The following is a 16,844-nucleotide window of genomic DNA, read 5'->3' as shown; positions in this document are numbered from 1 at the left end:
GTCATTTTCTTTTCAGTTAATCATTATGCAAATCTCTGCCCCCAAACATCCTGTGTGTTCTCAGGGTTTCATTCAGAGGGCACTCTTTTGTTTTCCCTTCTTTTCTCTGTTTGGGTGTCTCACTGTACCTTTCCTGTGCTGACAAGAAATGATCACCATCATCGTTAATAATAATAAGGCAATCATAATAACTGCGACAGTTGGAAAAAACACTAGGAGAAGTAAAAATCGAACTAATATTGTTTGAAATTTTAGAGATAACAGTTTAACATTTTTTCTCATAATTATTTCAAAATTCTGAACCCTTTCTGTAGGTGATTTCACAGTGTCTAAAATAAGGATTCACTCATGAAGACAAATCCTCACTAGCCCCTAGTACACGCAGGTTCTTCCAGGGCTATGGGAAATAGAAAAATGGGTCAGAACTTGATCTTTCAGGGCTCTTGGTTTAAACAGACAGATAACACACTTACTCAAATGGGTGCAATGCAAGCTAGATGCTGCTAAATTCAGAAAGGGTACAGACATGGTTGGCTTGGGGAATTCAGAGAATTAAGCACATGGTTGCTTCCTGGGTAAGACTGTCCTGAATGGGTATCATGTCCGAGCTTTCTTTAATTTTGTACCCACCCTTTTCCACAGAGCATATATCCAAAGATACTGGTCATCCTTTCTCCTCTCCTGCCAGTGGCTGGTTCACTCCTCTGTCTTTCTCTTTCCTTTCCATTTCAGTTTTCCCTTCCTCGGTAGTAGTGACATTGGGGTCCTGTCTTCCCTCCTTCCAGACCAGTGTGCTACCCCTGACTCTCTAAGTGCCCTGACCTGGGAGCATTTTACCAACACCTTTTACCCCAAAAGGCTTCCCTGGGGCAGTCCAGAGTGCCAGGTCTGGTCCACTGGTGATGCCAGTGGGCTACCTGTGTCATCTAGAGCAACATGTGTGTGTGAGGGGGTGAGGGGTGGGGGTAGATGCTTTAGAGGGAGAAAGTGCTGGGCCAGCACTGAGTGGCCACTCCTGCTTCCCTAAGCCATTCCATATAACATGGCTCAATCACTTGGCGGTTGTCCTAGATCCTTGCCAATTGTCCTTTCCTTTTCTATGTAGATAAACTCATTTTACCCCCATGTGTCTGTTCATCTGGCCTGTGCACCCACCCGATGGTTGATTTGAGCTGCTAATAGAGCCCCCAACTCCAGTGATGTGCTAGAGATTTTGCTAGAGAAAGGGTCTTCAGTGTCCCCAGGGAGAGGGGGGTAGAGATAGCAGGTCCCGGCAGGAGAAGTGGGTGGAAGGCACTGCTGAGGCCAGACCCAGGCTTTCTAATTCTAGAGCTAAGAACAGACTGGTTTCCTTGACAACAGAGATGAAGTCTGCTCATCTGCTGCCGGGGGTGGGCTTTTGTGTGTCTGTGGAAAGCACTGGGACTTGGGGACAAGAAAGGCAATCCTTTCTTTATCAATACAGCAAGCCATTTCTGAAAACTCGCCAGCTCTTACTGTATTATTAACAATATTAAAACCCTCCCAGGTGGCACAGTGACATCAGTTATGTAATCTGCAAATTGGGAATCCAGATATAGAATCTTCCGTTCCCTTCTACCACATTGATATATTTTACCAGACCCAGAACACCTTTTTGATAACATGTTTTGTTAGCCAACATGTTCAGCCAAATCTGCATTCACCCTTACCACTTTCAATGGCTACATCAAAAGCATTCCTTCCTTCCTTCCTTCCTTCCTCAACAGGCAATGATTTGTGTGGCCTGGCTGCTGCGAGGAAATTAAACTCAGCACTTGATAAGCTGATGTTGGCTCAAACCTGCACTTGTCAGATGGCATCTTCAGGAAAGGCTCTGCAATCCAAACCCTCATGCTTGGTGCAAACCAGAAAACTTCCTCTAAAAACTGGCCCATTTTCTTTAACCACCAGGCCTGATTTCAAGGCAGCACGTCCTGATAGTGGCATGGCGTTTTATGCATGCACCGCCTTTCCTTCCTATGCATTATTAAAGCCTCCTTAAAAAGCAGCCGAGGGATCACTGGGGAGAAGACGAGCCAGCAGTGATTTCGCATCTCTCTGCAAGAGGCAACATCTGCCACCGGAAAAACTCAGGGAAAACATTCTGCAAAATTGTAGCCTATGCCAAATCTAATAGAGATGGCCCTTGGACGCCGGGCTTATAAAAGTAGCTAATTTACTCAAACGTGGCTAATTTTTGTAGCATGTAATCCTTGAATGCTAAATAACCTAGATGGGAAACTGTGAGAGAGACTTATGAGCCAAGAGTGGCTGTGATGAGATGGGAATTAATTAGCAGGGTAAGGCGGATCAAACAGATGTGTGAACAGACAGATGGAGGCCAGAACCCTACACTGTTTCCCCCAGGCGTTTCGGCAACTCTTTCCCCTTGTGAAGTTCACAGCACTGGGGCTCAAATTTAGCTCCTGCACATCCCCCTTCCCCAATAACCTGCGGTGAGCTGTGGCATTCTAAAACCCTCTGAAAAGTTCCTTTGTCTCCCTCATCTCCGCAAAGGAAAGACACTGACTTCCCCAGGCAAGCAGTGGGTTTGGTTCAGAGGAAACATTAGCTGGCCGAGTTCTTTGTGTAGAGGCAAAAACCTCCCAGCCCCCGGGGACCTTACTGCTTTGGCTCTAGACAGACAGGATCCTCGTCTCCATGCCCACCTCTGACATCCCTGAAGGCCATCTGAGGATGGCTCAGGGAGATCTGGGACCAGACCCTGGTCTCGTAGTCTGTCCAGTGCTTTTCCCTCATGATGCAGTGCCCAGGATGCCAGCTTAGTGCCTTGCCTTCTCTGTATAGTGCAGGGGTCAAGTCCATACCCAGGAATTGGGAGAAGCTTTCTATTTCACATATATGTGATCTCAGTTGGTCCAGATATCATTGCATTCAAATGTTTCTCAGTTGGACAGGAATTAGTTGATGACTTACTGTAAGCTCAGCATTCAGCAAGGGGCGTACATCTGGATCTGTGTAGATGAACTTTAGGAAGGAGTGTCGCTGGCTACATCCAGAGCTGTTTTTGGTTGATTGACAAAATGGTTTTGCAAACTGTGAAGACCCAAATGCTTCATACTATATATTTTCGTACAACTTCATGCCGTGGTTCCAGCCCATTCACTTTGTCCTGCCTTCCTTCAGAATCATGGCTGGGTTCTCCCCTGCTGCCTGTGCCACTTCATCCTCTCAACTCAATGAGAAGGGAGGGGAAAATTGAAAATATGACCATAAACATTACCTTGGGGCATCAGGTCCCACAGAATATCAGCGGTTTCATTTTTCTTGTGGTGCCTCAAAAATGAAAGGTGGGAGGTACCCCAAATAATTTCTGTTTGTTTTCTTCTGGTGCAGACACTGTCACTCATTGGAAGATTTGGTTAAGGGAAACTTAAGGCTGGTTGGTGCAGTGTCTGCCTCCTCTTGTGGGACTGCCTGACATGATACATATGGGCTGGCCATATAGCAGGTGCTGCCTAATGAAGGCTGTGTCCCTGGGGAACAGCAGAACTCAGCAGTGAATCTCTGTGGGGTCTGTAGAGGGATTTGTCTTTTCTCAAGCAGCCCATTTATAACTCCAGCAAGAGACCGTGCAGCCACACATGGTCACTGGGCCTTGAGAAATGAGGGGATTAGAAGGGTCTTGAGGTGTCCTCTGCTTGCACTTTGGTGTGTACCATCTCATGCGCTGAACCAATTCCCGCTGAGCGCACCTTTTAATGAACGCTATTCTGGGTGCTGGGGATATGGTGGTGTGCAAAGTCAGACAAGGCTCTGTCTGCTTAAAACTTCCAGTCTAGTGACAGGTGAAAGCACAGTCTAGTTCTTTGCTATTTTTAGGATTTCAATAAAGAAATTTCCGCAGTGAACTTTCTCCTAATTGCACATAGTCTTTGCCATTACCTTTGTCCTCTGCTTTAGTGTCAGCTTTCTGCTCATGTCTCCTTTACCCTAAAGAGGAAGCAATCCTGAGACAGTAGTAGGTGTGGACAGTGGCGTCCTGTCCAGGCAAGGTAGTCCTGGGCAGAGCCTGGGTAAGCAGACATTTCTTCCTCCTTTTCTCTTTGGTGCCCCATCAATTTCTAAATACCCCTTTTCCCCACTTGCCCAGGTGTCCAGGACCCCCCATTACAATAAAGCAAGGCAGCCTGCATCCTCCTAGTATATTCCCCTAAGCACTCCATATTTTCTTTGGGTTCTCCAACCTGTCAGCCCCTGATGTCTGCAAAGCACCAGGAAGAAAGCTGTCTCATTCGGCCACATTGATGTATGAAGGATTAAAAATTTAATCACATGTTGCTTAATGACAGGACTGTGTTCTGAGAAATGCATTATGAGGTGATTTCATCATTGTGGGAAAATCAGAGAGTGTATTATACAAACCTAGCCTGCTACACACCTAGGCAATATGGTCTAGCCTATTGCTCCTAGGCTACAAACCTTGCAGTGTGTGACCGTACTGAATACTGTAGGCAATTACAACACAATGGTAAGTATTTGTGTATCTAGACATAGAAAAAGTACAGTAAAAATATAGTGTTATAATCTTATGGGACCACCATCATATATGTGGTCTGTCATTGACCAAATCATGCAGCATGTGACTGTATCTGATCAACTCTTCCAGGAGCACTGACTTTTAAAAAGAGGAGACATATTAGTCAAATCAATCTTTAAATGATTGAACTTCAGGCAAAGAGGAGTAGGGGAGGATATGTAAGTGGCCTGGTGAGATTTGGGGCAGAGAGGCCAGCCTCACTTCATGCCCGTACATTAGCTTGCCTTGCCTCTCAGGCTCACGTAGACTGTGGCTATTTTGTCCTCCAAACACAGGACACAACAGGTGTGTGTAAATGTGTGCATGTGTATCCATGTCTTCTTGTTAGGTCGCTGTTTAACTTGCATGCGTCTGTGTAACTAATTTTGGCCCATAAGCCCATGACGGGCGGAGGGGATCTGCCTTTTGAAGAACCTCTGTGTGCAGAGGCCCGATGTGGTATCACGTTCACATGTTCCCAGCATCCAACTCCAGAGCAGTCACTTTCATCTTCTCACCCCTCCATTAACACAGTGGGGAAGGGCTGAGACATCTCACGTAAACCCTCCTAGGGCTGCAATTTGGGAGCAAAATAGGATTCATTTTCTTGACACTATATTTCACCATTTACAAATGGTAACTATTGCCTGTGGGACTCTTGAGAAATCATGAAGTGTTAATTAGCAGAAGCACTGTGTATTTAAAATATATGGCACGCTTAAATAACTATTACTTTAAACCTACTTTGCAGAGTTGAGAAACCATCTGGTCCAAAAATGTGTGGATTTGAATTTTGCTGCACATATTAAAAGAAAGTTTTAAATACTTTTAGAAATGGTCATTTTGTATTGCGTTAGTTTCCTTAAGTATGAAAATAGAGGCTGGAAACGGAAGCGTGGAAGCGGGCAGTGACCTGGCTGTGGTTACAGTCTGGGCTACTCTAGTTGACGTCTCCATCTCTCAGAAACAAGGTTTAAATAGCTCCTGATAGTCCAAGGGGGTATTTAGAAAGTGAAAGGACTGGAACTGCAACTGTGGTTGTTCCTTAGAAGCCACACATTTCAAAACTGTTGACCCCAATAACTCTTTTGGATTAAAACTAAAAAGGAAGCATGTCCTGCCATATTTTGCAGAGGTGTGGAGTACAGAAACTGAGAAACCCAGGCCAGTCACTGACAACTAAGTGTCCATGAGTCTTTTTTGGACAAAGCACACCGCTCTTGGCCTTGGTTTCTTCATAAGTTCCATGAAGGGGTGGGGAGAGGTTGGGCCATGTTTCAGTCAGGGCCTAACAAGGTAAATAGAAATTTCTTCAAGTGTTTCAACAGAGGAAATTTAATGCAGAAAATTTACACAGGTAATGAAGGAGCTGAAAACCAACCAACCAACAAACAAGGCTTGGGGAGGTGGCCCAAAGACCTACCCTGAGGCAGAGGGAGGAAGGAGATAGTGTTATTCCAGCCCAGGGGCCAGGGTCACCCTGCAGAAACTAGAAGAAACATGGTGGGCCTCTGGCAGAAGCTGGGGCCATGGAGGAGATATTTCTTGAGACAGTGCGTGAGGGGAGGAATGCCCTGGCATCTTCTCTCATCTTCAGGCAGTGGCTCTAATCGCCCCCAACCCAGCATGGAGCCAGCTGCCATGGGAGCCTGCAGGGGTCAGCAGGAAAGGCTGAGGAATGGGTAGGCCAGTGAAGGCCCAGCCCAGGCTGCCTTCAAAGTCTCTGTAACTCTGACATTCAATGAGAGCTGGAAGCTCAGCGTATCTTTGAGAGTATGCCAGTGGAAAACCATGCCGACAGGCCCGAGTGATCTTCATGAGGCTTCCCTACTTCCCCACCATCAAAAATAAACATTGCCAAGGTGACTTTTCTGCACTGGACTTGCCTGTGTGGGAGTAAAACAAGGCAAGTCCTCAAGGAACGTGTCTGTGTGTGGGTAGGAGGAGGATGAGAAGGAGGAGTTAGAAGAGGGTTTATGCCTGTGGGTGGAAAGGGACACACGAAGCCAGACCCAAAGGCACAGACATCAAAGGGCTTCTCCCATGAGCAGGGATGGTTACTGTCTGTGCAAAAAGTATATATCCCATCATAAACTAACTCACAAAAGGGCAATATCCATAGCATGTTTTTCTAGAACGTTTAATGTATTTTCACACACAATACCTTTTCAGAGAGTGTCTTCAATCAATACCTGTCAAACTGGATTGATTTGGTATCCACTCACCTAATGCACCTCTTCTCAAAGGAGGACAAGTGGTATTGGCAGGCACACTCTGACATCAGCCCAGGACTGACTCCTCACACATGTGTCTCAGCCGTGGTGAAATTTGAGGTGCAGACTGACCCCCCACTGTGGGCTTCAGGCTCTTTATCTGTAAAGCGAGGGAGTCGGGTATATGCTAAGGGCCATCTCGACTCTGTCACACTAGAGCCCAGCCCAGAAACCCTGGCAGACAGATACTGGAAATGGCCCTTTAAGGCACTGGGAAAGAGAGCACATACAGGCCATGCCCTATGAGGTCCAGACAGAGGGCACTGCAGTGGCCTCAGGGACAGACAAGAGTGACCAGCAGAAGCTCCAGGCATTTACTTGCCTTTCTTGAATATGACATGGGAAGAATGCAGAGCACAGCAGTGTTTCTTCTGAATTCGCTTTTCTCTGCTATGCCCTTGCCCTTGAACCTCACAAAGCTTCTCCTCTCTCAGCAAAAGGCCCCTACAAATCCACAGACGTCCTCGAAGGTCCCATCCTCCTGTTCTTATCCTGTCTCCCTTGCCTGGCAATTCTGCATTCTATAGAGACAGAGTCTCCCTCTGTCGCCCAGGCTGGAGTACAGTGGCACGATCTCGGCTTGCTGCAACCTCCACCTCCTGGGTTCAAGCAATTCTCCTGCTTCAGCCTCCCGAGTAGCTGGGATTACAGGCGTGCATCACCACGCCCAGCTAACTTTTGTATATTTTAGTAGACAGGGTTTCACCATGTTGGCCAGGCTGGTCTCGAACTACTGACTGCAAGTGATCTGCCCGCCTCAGCGTCCCAAAGTGCGGGGATTATAGGCATGAGCCACCACACCTGGCCAATTCTGCATTCTAAAGATCCAAGGAGCCAGTGAGTCAAGGCAGGCTTTTCTGGGAGTTCAGGGAAGAAAAGGGTCTGAGGGAGTGGAAAATCTGGGAATACTCATACAGGAGTCATTTTTGTCCTGACTCATCTACAGAGATGAGTAACAGCAGGAAAAGAAGGCAGTTTAGTGATAAATGGGAGGCACTAGAGCCCAGGAGAGGGAGAGGGAATTAGGCGTTGGGGATTGGAGGGATGGATGAGGAAGGGGAAAGTTCTGCTGGACCCCAGCCACAAAGGGGAGTGTTATCACATATTGGGGAGTGTTGGGCTGGTGTGGGCTTTGTCTGGAGTGAGCATTTCATGTAAAAGAGTGGGAGATGATTTAATGGTAGCCCAAGGAGCTTGAAAGCCATGAGATAACTTTATCCTATTGTCCTGAAAGAAATGGCAGGGTCCCAGTCTTCCTGCTCTGAGTCTATGGCAGACACTGGAAATCAATCCTAGCATTCTTCCCACGGAGTGAAGAAGGACTGAAGCCCTTCAAAGGTAGCCACTACCGGTTGATCAGAGCCTGTACGTGGTATAAAGCTTTGTGACCATTTGGCTGTGGACCACAAGAAGTCACAGATGGTTTTTCTGGAGCATTTTGAAATATAACCCTGTGTGTGGGATGCATTGTGGGGTGGGGGCTGGAGAGAGAGCAGTGGGAGAATCCAGTGAGAATGTAGGCTAAGGGCTGTCTGTATCTCCTACCGATTCCTGTGTTGGGTTTGGTAGACCAGCTTTTTAAAAATGTTGTTGACGTAGGCTTTTTTAGTGGGTAAAGCTACCTCCCCCATCCTGGGGCATGCATGCCAGGGGCCTCTCCTCTCTTGTCTACCAAAATGAGCGTCTCAGTACCCAGTCACAGAAGAGCACAAGCTACATTAGAGGTGAGCTCTTGTCTTCTTTTTGGATCAAGTGTTTTTTGCCCATAAAAGCATTAACACAAAAGTCTTGATTTATACATTTCCATCAAGTTCATTGAAATTAGGAAACTGGAATTCTGTCACCAACATTTCCATTCTCCCAGGAATTATTCTGGGTCCTCCATAAGGCAGGGATCATAAAACCTTTTTCCCCCGCCCTAGCAAAAAGGATGCGACTACTTCTTGGTTGACCCTGTTAGGGAGTGATGAACTAGAGCAGTCAAAACCCATTAGCATTGCCCGGGTGAGCTGCTATTCAATTCAGAAGCATTGATTGAGCCCAGGGACAAATGCCACTAAAGGTCAATGGCTTGCTTCTACTCTTTATCCCGCAGCTGAAAGCTGGGCTCTCATATGCTGTCACAGGGGCCCAGCATTGTTGTGGCTCACTGGATCTACAACCTCTGCCCCTTTGTTTCCAGTGGTTTCGTTTGTCATCATGGTACTGCTGATGACAATACATTCTTAAACCTTGCTACTCAAAGTGTGGTTTGTGGACCAGCAACATGGGCATCACTGGGGGCCTTTGAGACATGCAAACTCTCAGCCCTCATCCCAGACCTGCTGAATCCGAATCTGCAGGTTAGCAAAATCCTCAGGTGGTTTGCATGTACATCGTGGTTGGAGAAGCGCCATGACAGTTTTGGAGGCCAGAAGTCCAAAATTATGGTGTCAGCAGGGCTGTGCTCCATCCAGAAGTTCTGGGGGAGAATCTTTCCATGCCTCTCCCAGCTTCTGATGGCTCCTGGTGTTCCTTGGCTTGTGGCTGCCTCACTCCATTCTCTACCTCCATCTTCACATGGCCATCTCCTCTGTGTCTGTGTCTTATAAGGATACTTGTGAAGGGATTTAGGGCTTACCTGGATGATCCAGGATGATTTCATCTTCAGATGCTTAACTTTATTATGTCTGTGAAGATCCATTTTCTAAATAAGATCACATTCACAGGGTCTGGGAGTTAGAACACACACACACACATATATATTTTTGGCAGGGAGTTGGGGAGGAATATTCAACCCAATACAGATTCCCTTGGAACATTCCCAGGCAACATTCTTCCCAGGTCCTCACTTGTACTCACCTTCTTCAGCTAGTGCAGCCGAGTTTTCTGATTTACCCACACTGACTGTAAACTGTCAGATAAGACCAGCATTATTGAATGCTGCTTCTGTGACAGGCATTATCCTAAGTGTTTTACGTGGATGAACCCATTTAATTGCAACAGCCCCTTGGGGTGGCTACCATAATTACCACTCTACTTTACAGATGAGGAAACTGAGGTACAGGGTGGTTCAGTAACGCTTGCAGCTTGTGAAAGTACACCCAAGATATAAACTAGGCAGACTGCACCGTCTTTGTTCTTCACCCTTATGGGATAATGCTTCTGAGATTACGAAGGGTTTAAAAGGTTATCTTCCCAACAGAAAGAAGAGGCAATAGAGGAGAGAGATGACATCAGAGGACTTTGTTCCACTTTCTGGAGAGACTTGGGCACAAAGAAAGCCAAGATACAGTGTGGACGTCTGTCCTGTCCACACCCAACACTGCATAAAGTTTGGGGCCCCCCAGCTGTTGGCACGTGGAGGATGTAGAGCACATCTCCCTCACCACTGAGTGGCTGGCACCTAGTACAGTGCCTCGCTTCTGTCAGAGGAGCACAAGCACGGCTGTGGCCGGCAGCAACCCTGAGTCCTGCAGCCTTGAGGGGGGCCCAAGTCAAGGAGACCCCAAAGCAAAAGCAGAGAGCCTGGCAGGGGGGCCAAGAGCCACAAGAGAGATGACAGCAGGCCTCCTTGTGGGGAGCTTGGGGGAGCAGCCCAGGGAGCCATGCAACCTGGCCTGAGCTCTGGAAAACCCACATGCATGGTGTGTGTGGGGGAGCAGTGTGGGGCTAGGTGAGGGTAGAGACATACCTGCCCTGGGCAGGTGCACTGCTTCATTAGGAAGCTGGCAGCTGAGCCAAGTTCTGAAGCCCTCATGAAGAGGCTACCCAGAAATGCAGGGGGAACATTTTTATGGCAGAGGTACTGCAATGGCCGCCATTTAGAGATGAGCACACAGTGGTGGAGGGGCTCACCCAAGGCAGCACAGCTGCTGAGGCCCTCATTCCACAGCACGGGGTGGGCCCTGGAATGACAGGCGCATGGCAGAACAGTGCCTGGCACAGTACTTGGACAGAGAAGGCACTTGAAAGTATGTATATTGAGTCCACCCCAACACCTTTTTCATTTAATACCACGAAGGTACATGTTTCCACAAGACAGCTTTTAAGGCCTATGCCATGTGTACATCATGCAAGGAGGTCTTTAGGTGGATATTCACTGTGGCCTCATCACTGGGCACTTTTGGTCCATACGCTGCCTTGGGGTAATATATTCCATTTGTTTGCTAACCAGTATATGAATCCTCATTGAATGTGCTTGAAATGCCTTAAGTGGTGAGAGGTGGGATCTCCCCTTGCATTTACCCTCCTTATACCATTCATGATTTTTGGCCTTTGTTTGTAGCCCTTTGCCATTTTTTTCCCTCCAGGCCAAAAATCTGACCCCATTCTTTGAGTTCCAAGCTCAAAGAAGATCCTCCTGAGGTGCAAGTGTGTCAGGAGACGGCTGGGCACAGCATTTTGTGCTTGTAATTAATGGCTGTGTCAAGGGGGTCAGGGAATTAGCTGAAAAAACCTGTAACCCAGTCCAGACATTCTCACCAGGCATGCAAGCAGTGTTGTCACCAACACCGTGGGCTGCAGATTACCTGCTCAGATGGAAAAGCAGAGCCCACCATTTAGAGTGCGTATCAGCTAAAAATCTACCTATGTCTTGTAGTGCAGAAATTCAGCAGCAGACATAACCTGCCTGATTTTATTCAGCTCGTTTCAGATTCGTTGATGTTCCCTTGAGAACATTTGATGGAGCAGTCAGCCCAGATGTGTGCTTGCTGACTAGATAAAATCCAGACTGTGATAAAGAAAAAAAAAATTCAGTTGTTGCAGTGTTAAGAACCCATATGAGGAATGATTTAATAGTAGCACCTAACATTTATGGAGTCCTTAGTATTTGTCAGACCCTGTGCAAAGCCTGTGCTTTCATATATTATCTTATATAATCCTCTGAGGAGGGACTGTTCTTCTCCACATTGGACAAAGAACCTGGGGTTTAGAAAAATTAAGCAACTTGTTCAAGGTCACAGAACTAGAAACAGGCAGAGCTGGGATTCATTCCTAGGCCCTTCGTGCCATTCAGAGCCTGGATTTGTAGCCATGGTGCTATATGGTGGAACCAATTCCCTGGGTCCTTCATGTAGAGAAAGAGTTTGGGGCCTCTATGGAGTTATTTACCCCCTCCCCACCATAGTTCTTAATTTTCTCTCTACTCCCAACTTTGGGAAAACACAGGGCAGAATCAAATGGCAGATTTGGGAATGTTCTTGTAGAGAGAATATAGGGGATGGGAACTAGCATTGATCGAGCACCTACTATGTGCTATGTCCCTCTGGAGAACAAAAGCCCTTGTGGTTTTCATGGACTGAGCCTAATCAGAAATATAGGTGGTGGGTCAATTGCCATTTTTATCTCATCTTGTTGCCTCTCATCTTAGTCTGGTCTTGCCTTATGACATTAAGCTCTTATTTCACAGTAGAAGAAGATGCTTCCTCAGCAGATGTACTGAGATATACACTGAGTGAAAACCTGTTTGGGGGCCATGCACATCAGTGCCTTGTCGTAGCTCTCAGGACACTGTACTGGGCAGAAGCATGGATTGACAGCCAACAAATCTGGTCTACTGATAAGCCCTGAATCCACGTGTCAAGGGGCTCTCCCAAGGCCCTCATGGCCTGTTTCTCTTGTCTCATCCTTCAGCTCCCTGACCCAGTAGATGATATGCCATCCACCATGTAAAAGGCAGTCCCAGAGTAGTGACACCAGTTTCTAAGTTGAGTTCCTTACTTCATTGATTCTAAGACACACATTTTCCCCCGCATTTCAACATCTTTGAAGTTGGGATGTGTCCCCCAATCAATGATGACTTATAATTATAGTTAGCAATGTTTTTTTTTCTTTCTCAGTAATATTTAAAATAATTGGTGTGCCAATCAATCAAGGATGTCTTATAATTGAAGAATACAGTCATGCCAATGCTCATTTTATTTTTACCCCTCTATCAAATCAACACCTGGGCTTCTATCTCTCAGCCTTCACTTCTGAGACCTACATCAAAGAAAGGTGTTCTTTATGCTCATCTGTGTGACTCACCTCCCATGCCATTCCTTTAAGCAGGAGATGTCCTAGAAGTGAGGCTGGCCTGGGTCTCCAGGATCTGATAGTCCTGTTATCAAATTGCTATCATGATGTTTATTTTTCATTCCCTCCTTCCTCTATCTTATTAATAGTTTTATGGCATGACAGGAAATTGCAAAGCAGGGGGTCATATTTAAAATTTGTGGGCTCACCTAAGTATTTATTTCCTTGAGTCTGATGTTAGTCACCAATCACTCCACCATCCAGAAATGAGTTTGATTGAATTTTAAGTTTTCTCTAAATGGACTACCCATTTAAAAAATCTGCATGTGGGAATGGGCTGGTTTCCTTGATAATTGTCCTTTTGTATCTCTAATTTTAATTGGACTAATCATTAAGGTAATTTCTTTGTTCATGTTAGTACAGAAATTGCCTGGACGTATTAAAAGTCACTATTAATTATGTGTGCATCACACTTGATTTCCAGAAAACATGTGGCTTTCTCATCACATTTTGCCAGAAGCTATTTTCCCTGAAGGTTGTATCTTAGGGGACTTGATTTCACCTTATTTGAGAATAAAGGAAAACAATTAGAAATATCTTGAGAAAATACATTTCAGGGGAAGATAAATTATCTGGAGGACTCAAAAGGAGCATTTACCTCTTATAATAACCTGCTATAGGAACCAGAAGAATGTTAGAAAGCTGGTATCCTTAGTATATATGGCTCAAAAAGACATGGTTTCTAAGAAATAGAGTCATGGGGGGAGAATAGACTAAGATGAAAGATTTGAGGTGAAAATGGAGATAAAGTAAGGATAGTATGCAAAATGATAAAATGTTTAATATCAGCATTAAAATCCACATGAATTTTGCTGAATTAAAATCAGTGAAGTGGGAAATACCGACAGACCGTCAGAATGTAAGGAAAATTTCAACAACAGAATCAGTGAGACGATAACAATAGATTTAGAGAGCAGAGATCCAACATATGGATAACTGGTGATCCTGCAGGAGACACTAGAATAAGACTATTCTGACCTAAAGGCAGGTGGGAATGTGTTTTTCAGGGTAGGTGACCTGCCATAACAACAGCCTCAGAAACTCCAATCAAATAGATGCTCAGTGGGCTGCTTGCAGTGACTTCCCGTTTTCTTCCATTTGGTGGCTGCGTCATTTCCTAGAGCCTGGAAGTTTCCACTGCATCCTCTGCCTCCAGCAGGGAGGCAAGGGAGGAGTAAGGGAGTGGAGAAGGCACCTCTGCTCTTAATTGCCTTGGCTTGGCTGCTGGGGATGACATTATTTCTGCTTACTTTCCACTGGCTTACATTCCCTAGGGTCCTGTCCAGACAGAAGCGGGGCTGGGAAACATGGGCTCCCAGGAAGAAGAGGAAATGGGTTTGGGGAGCACATAGCATTGTCTCTGACACATGGATACGCAAACATACACACAGAAATATACAGAAGGTGAAATAGCTCTTTCCTTAATATCCCCATAATAAAATCCAATAAGTGAAGTGGAAAATACTGACAAACTGTCAGAATGTAAGGAAAATGTCAACAACAGAATCAGTGAGACGATAACAATAGATTTAGAGAACAGAGATCCAACATATGGATAACTGGTGATCCTGCAGGAGACACTTAGAATACAGAATCATCAGAGAGAGGAGTGAACAGTCAAACAACATCTCTCCTATTTTCGCTATCCTAGGAATGGACAGTCAACATCTCTCCTATTTTTGCCATCCTATTCTTAACACCCTGTCATGGCCTGAGCCTCACTGCTCAGGCTTTTGAGATGTCTCCACATGGATGTTCCAGAGGCCAGCAGTTCCCCATGTGAGCCTTTTGACCTCCTACCCTTAACATACTCCCTCTGCTTCCCACCATCTCCTCTCTCTGGGCCTACTAACTTTCCTCCTTCCCCTCCTCCACACCAGCACTCCCAAGTCTCATTTCAGTTTTGAATGTTCACAGCTTCCCCAGTCTGGAGAGGGGAGAGATAGTGCAGGATTACCCTCCAGTTTAGATGCAAAATATTCCTATTTTCTCTTATGCCCAAACAGTGGGGGGAAATGCCCAATAAAAAGAACCCACAAAACAACTTCAACCTTAATGTGCCAAATGAGCATTTATTCCCACCTCTTATGGCTTAGGATATGGCTTATTCTATTAGACAAAAAAGGATACATACCCGATAGCTGTTTCCTGGATTTCTTGACGGGGGGTGGTTGGGGATGGGGACAAGACAATCCTGTCACATGATCCAATGAGTTACACTTTACCTTCCTATTGAAGGACAGATGCTCTCAGATTGGGCCAAGGAGCAGAATCAACTGTTTCATGTCTGAATTTGATTGAGGTGAAACTTTTCAAAATATAGCTCCATTGAGTTGCCTGAAGGCAAAAAGGCAGGCAAGGTGACTGCTTAAAAGTATCTGTGACTGGATTCCAGGACAGCCTGAGGTGCAACAGTAAATCAGGACAGTCAGCTCAATTAGACAGCCTTTTTGATGGGCTTTTATCTGCATAGTCTCCCAGTTCGACCTTTTTACTGAAGGCACTGAGTATGGGAAGACTGAGCCCAGCCATCCTGCTAGCTCAGCACTGTCTCTGCATCACCAGGGCTTCCCCAACAACCCTTTCTTTCCTTTCATGAAGGCATGAGGTCCACATGGTTTTGTGATCAGTGGCAGAGGCTGCTGATGAGTGAGTTAAAGCCCAGTACTGGAGCCTCGAGGTTAGGACCCCCTGGTCACTTTCATGAACCTCTACCAGATCACTGTGCCCCAGTCTTGTAATCATCTCTCTGTGAGCCGCCCCCCACGCCCCTGTCCTGGGCCTTTTGAGAAATGGGATTGCAGTTGCATCCCTTTGTGTCCCCAGTGGCGAGCCAGGTCCTGACCCATGGCAGATCTTTTAGTGGAAGGATTGTATTGAGTCCATATGAAGCAAGTCTCATAGGTGGCTGTACCCACACTGCAGTGACTGGCAGCCCTGGAAGTGCAGGTGGGTGACCCACCACCAGCTGTCACCACTGCAGCCCATCTGTCCTCTTGAGGGGCCAGTGGATCTTCTATACCTAAAAGCTCAGCTCACTTTGTCAGAGCGAGTCCCAGAGGTGCCTACTCTCTCCCTTGCCTCCTAATCCCCATTGCTGTGCTGGGAAAGAGCTTGGTTCTGAGCCCTGCATGCCAGAAATAGGAAGTAGAATCATCCTTTCTGGTGCTGGCCAAGTCCTCAGGGCTTCCACCAGGAATATAGAACTTGGGCTCTGGCCATTTGCTGATGTCCATTCCCCTCCCCGCCCCACTTCCTACCAGGCCCCTGGCATCTGCTCACCTTTGTTTGAATGAGGGGCAGAAAGTGTGGTGAAGTAAAAGGAGAACAGGCTCTGGAACTAGAGGGGTTCAAACCCAAGCTCTGTCGTTCACCAACTCTGCAGCCTGAATCAAGTCACCCAGGTTCCTGCAGTCTCAATTTCCTCTCCCGAAAAACCAGGATGCTGGGTCCTTCACTGCAGGGCTGGGCATAGCACTGGGCACTTATTGGAGTTTCATAGCTTTTGTGGATGGAATAATGTCTTTCTTCAGGATCTAACTCAGGACCTTGGTCCTCATAATGTGCACCCAAGGTTTCCAGTCTCCCTTCCCAAAAAGCGTTGAACCCATTCATTTCTGATCACCTCGGCGTTCATTGTCAGGGCCCTGTAGTGTGTTGGCCTTAATAGTGAATTACATATCTGCGTATATGTGCATGTATCTGTGCATGTTTCATTTACATGCATGTTTTTCATGAATACAAACATGACTGTGGGCCTCTAGCAGGCAGGGCCATGTCTCGTTTCTCCCAGCCATCTTCCCTCTCACATCAATTCCAGTTCTTGCTCATTCCTGGGCAACAACAGATACTTGACAAATTAACTGTTGATTTAGTTAGCGGGTATGGGAATGATTCCAAGTCTGTAAGAAAGAATACTCAGTCCATTCATTCCCCAACAGTCTAATTCCGGG

The 16,844-nt window shown here is 46.3% G+C and overlaps 1 protein-coding gene across 3 annotated transcripts in view; it reads left to right on the top strand.

The window, feature by feature from the left end:
• LOC105465224 (adducin 2) overlaps positions 1–16,844 on the top strand; it is a 111,946-nt gene that overhangs the window by 33,815 nt on the left and 61,287 nt on the right. The window lies entirely within an intron of this gene.

Source organism: Macaca nemestrina, chromosome 13 (assembly GCF_043159975.1).
Source record: "Macaca nemestrina isolate mMacNem1 chromosome 13, mMacNem.hap1, whole genome shotgun sequence".
NCBI lineage: Eukaryota > Metazoa > Chordata > Mammalia > Primates > Cercopithecidae > Macaca > Macaca nemestrina.
The sequence above is the reverse complement of the archived record's forward strand: the minus strand, read 5'-3'. Positions and strand labels throughout refer to the sequence as shown.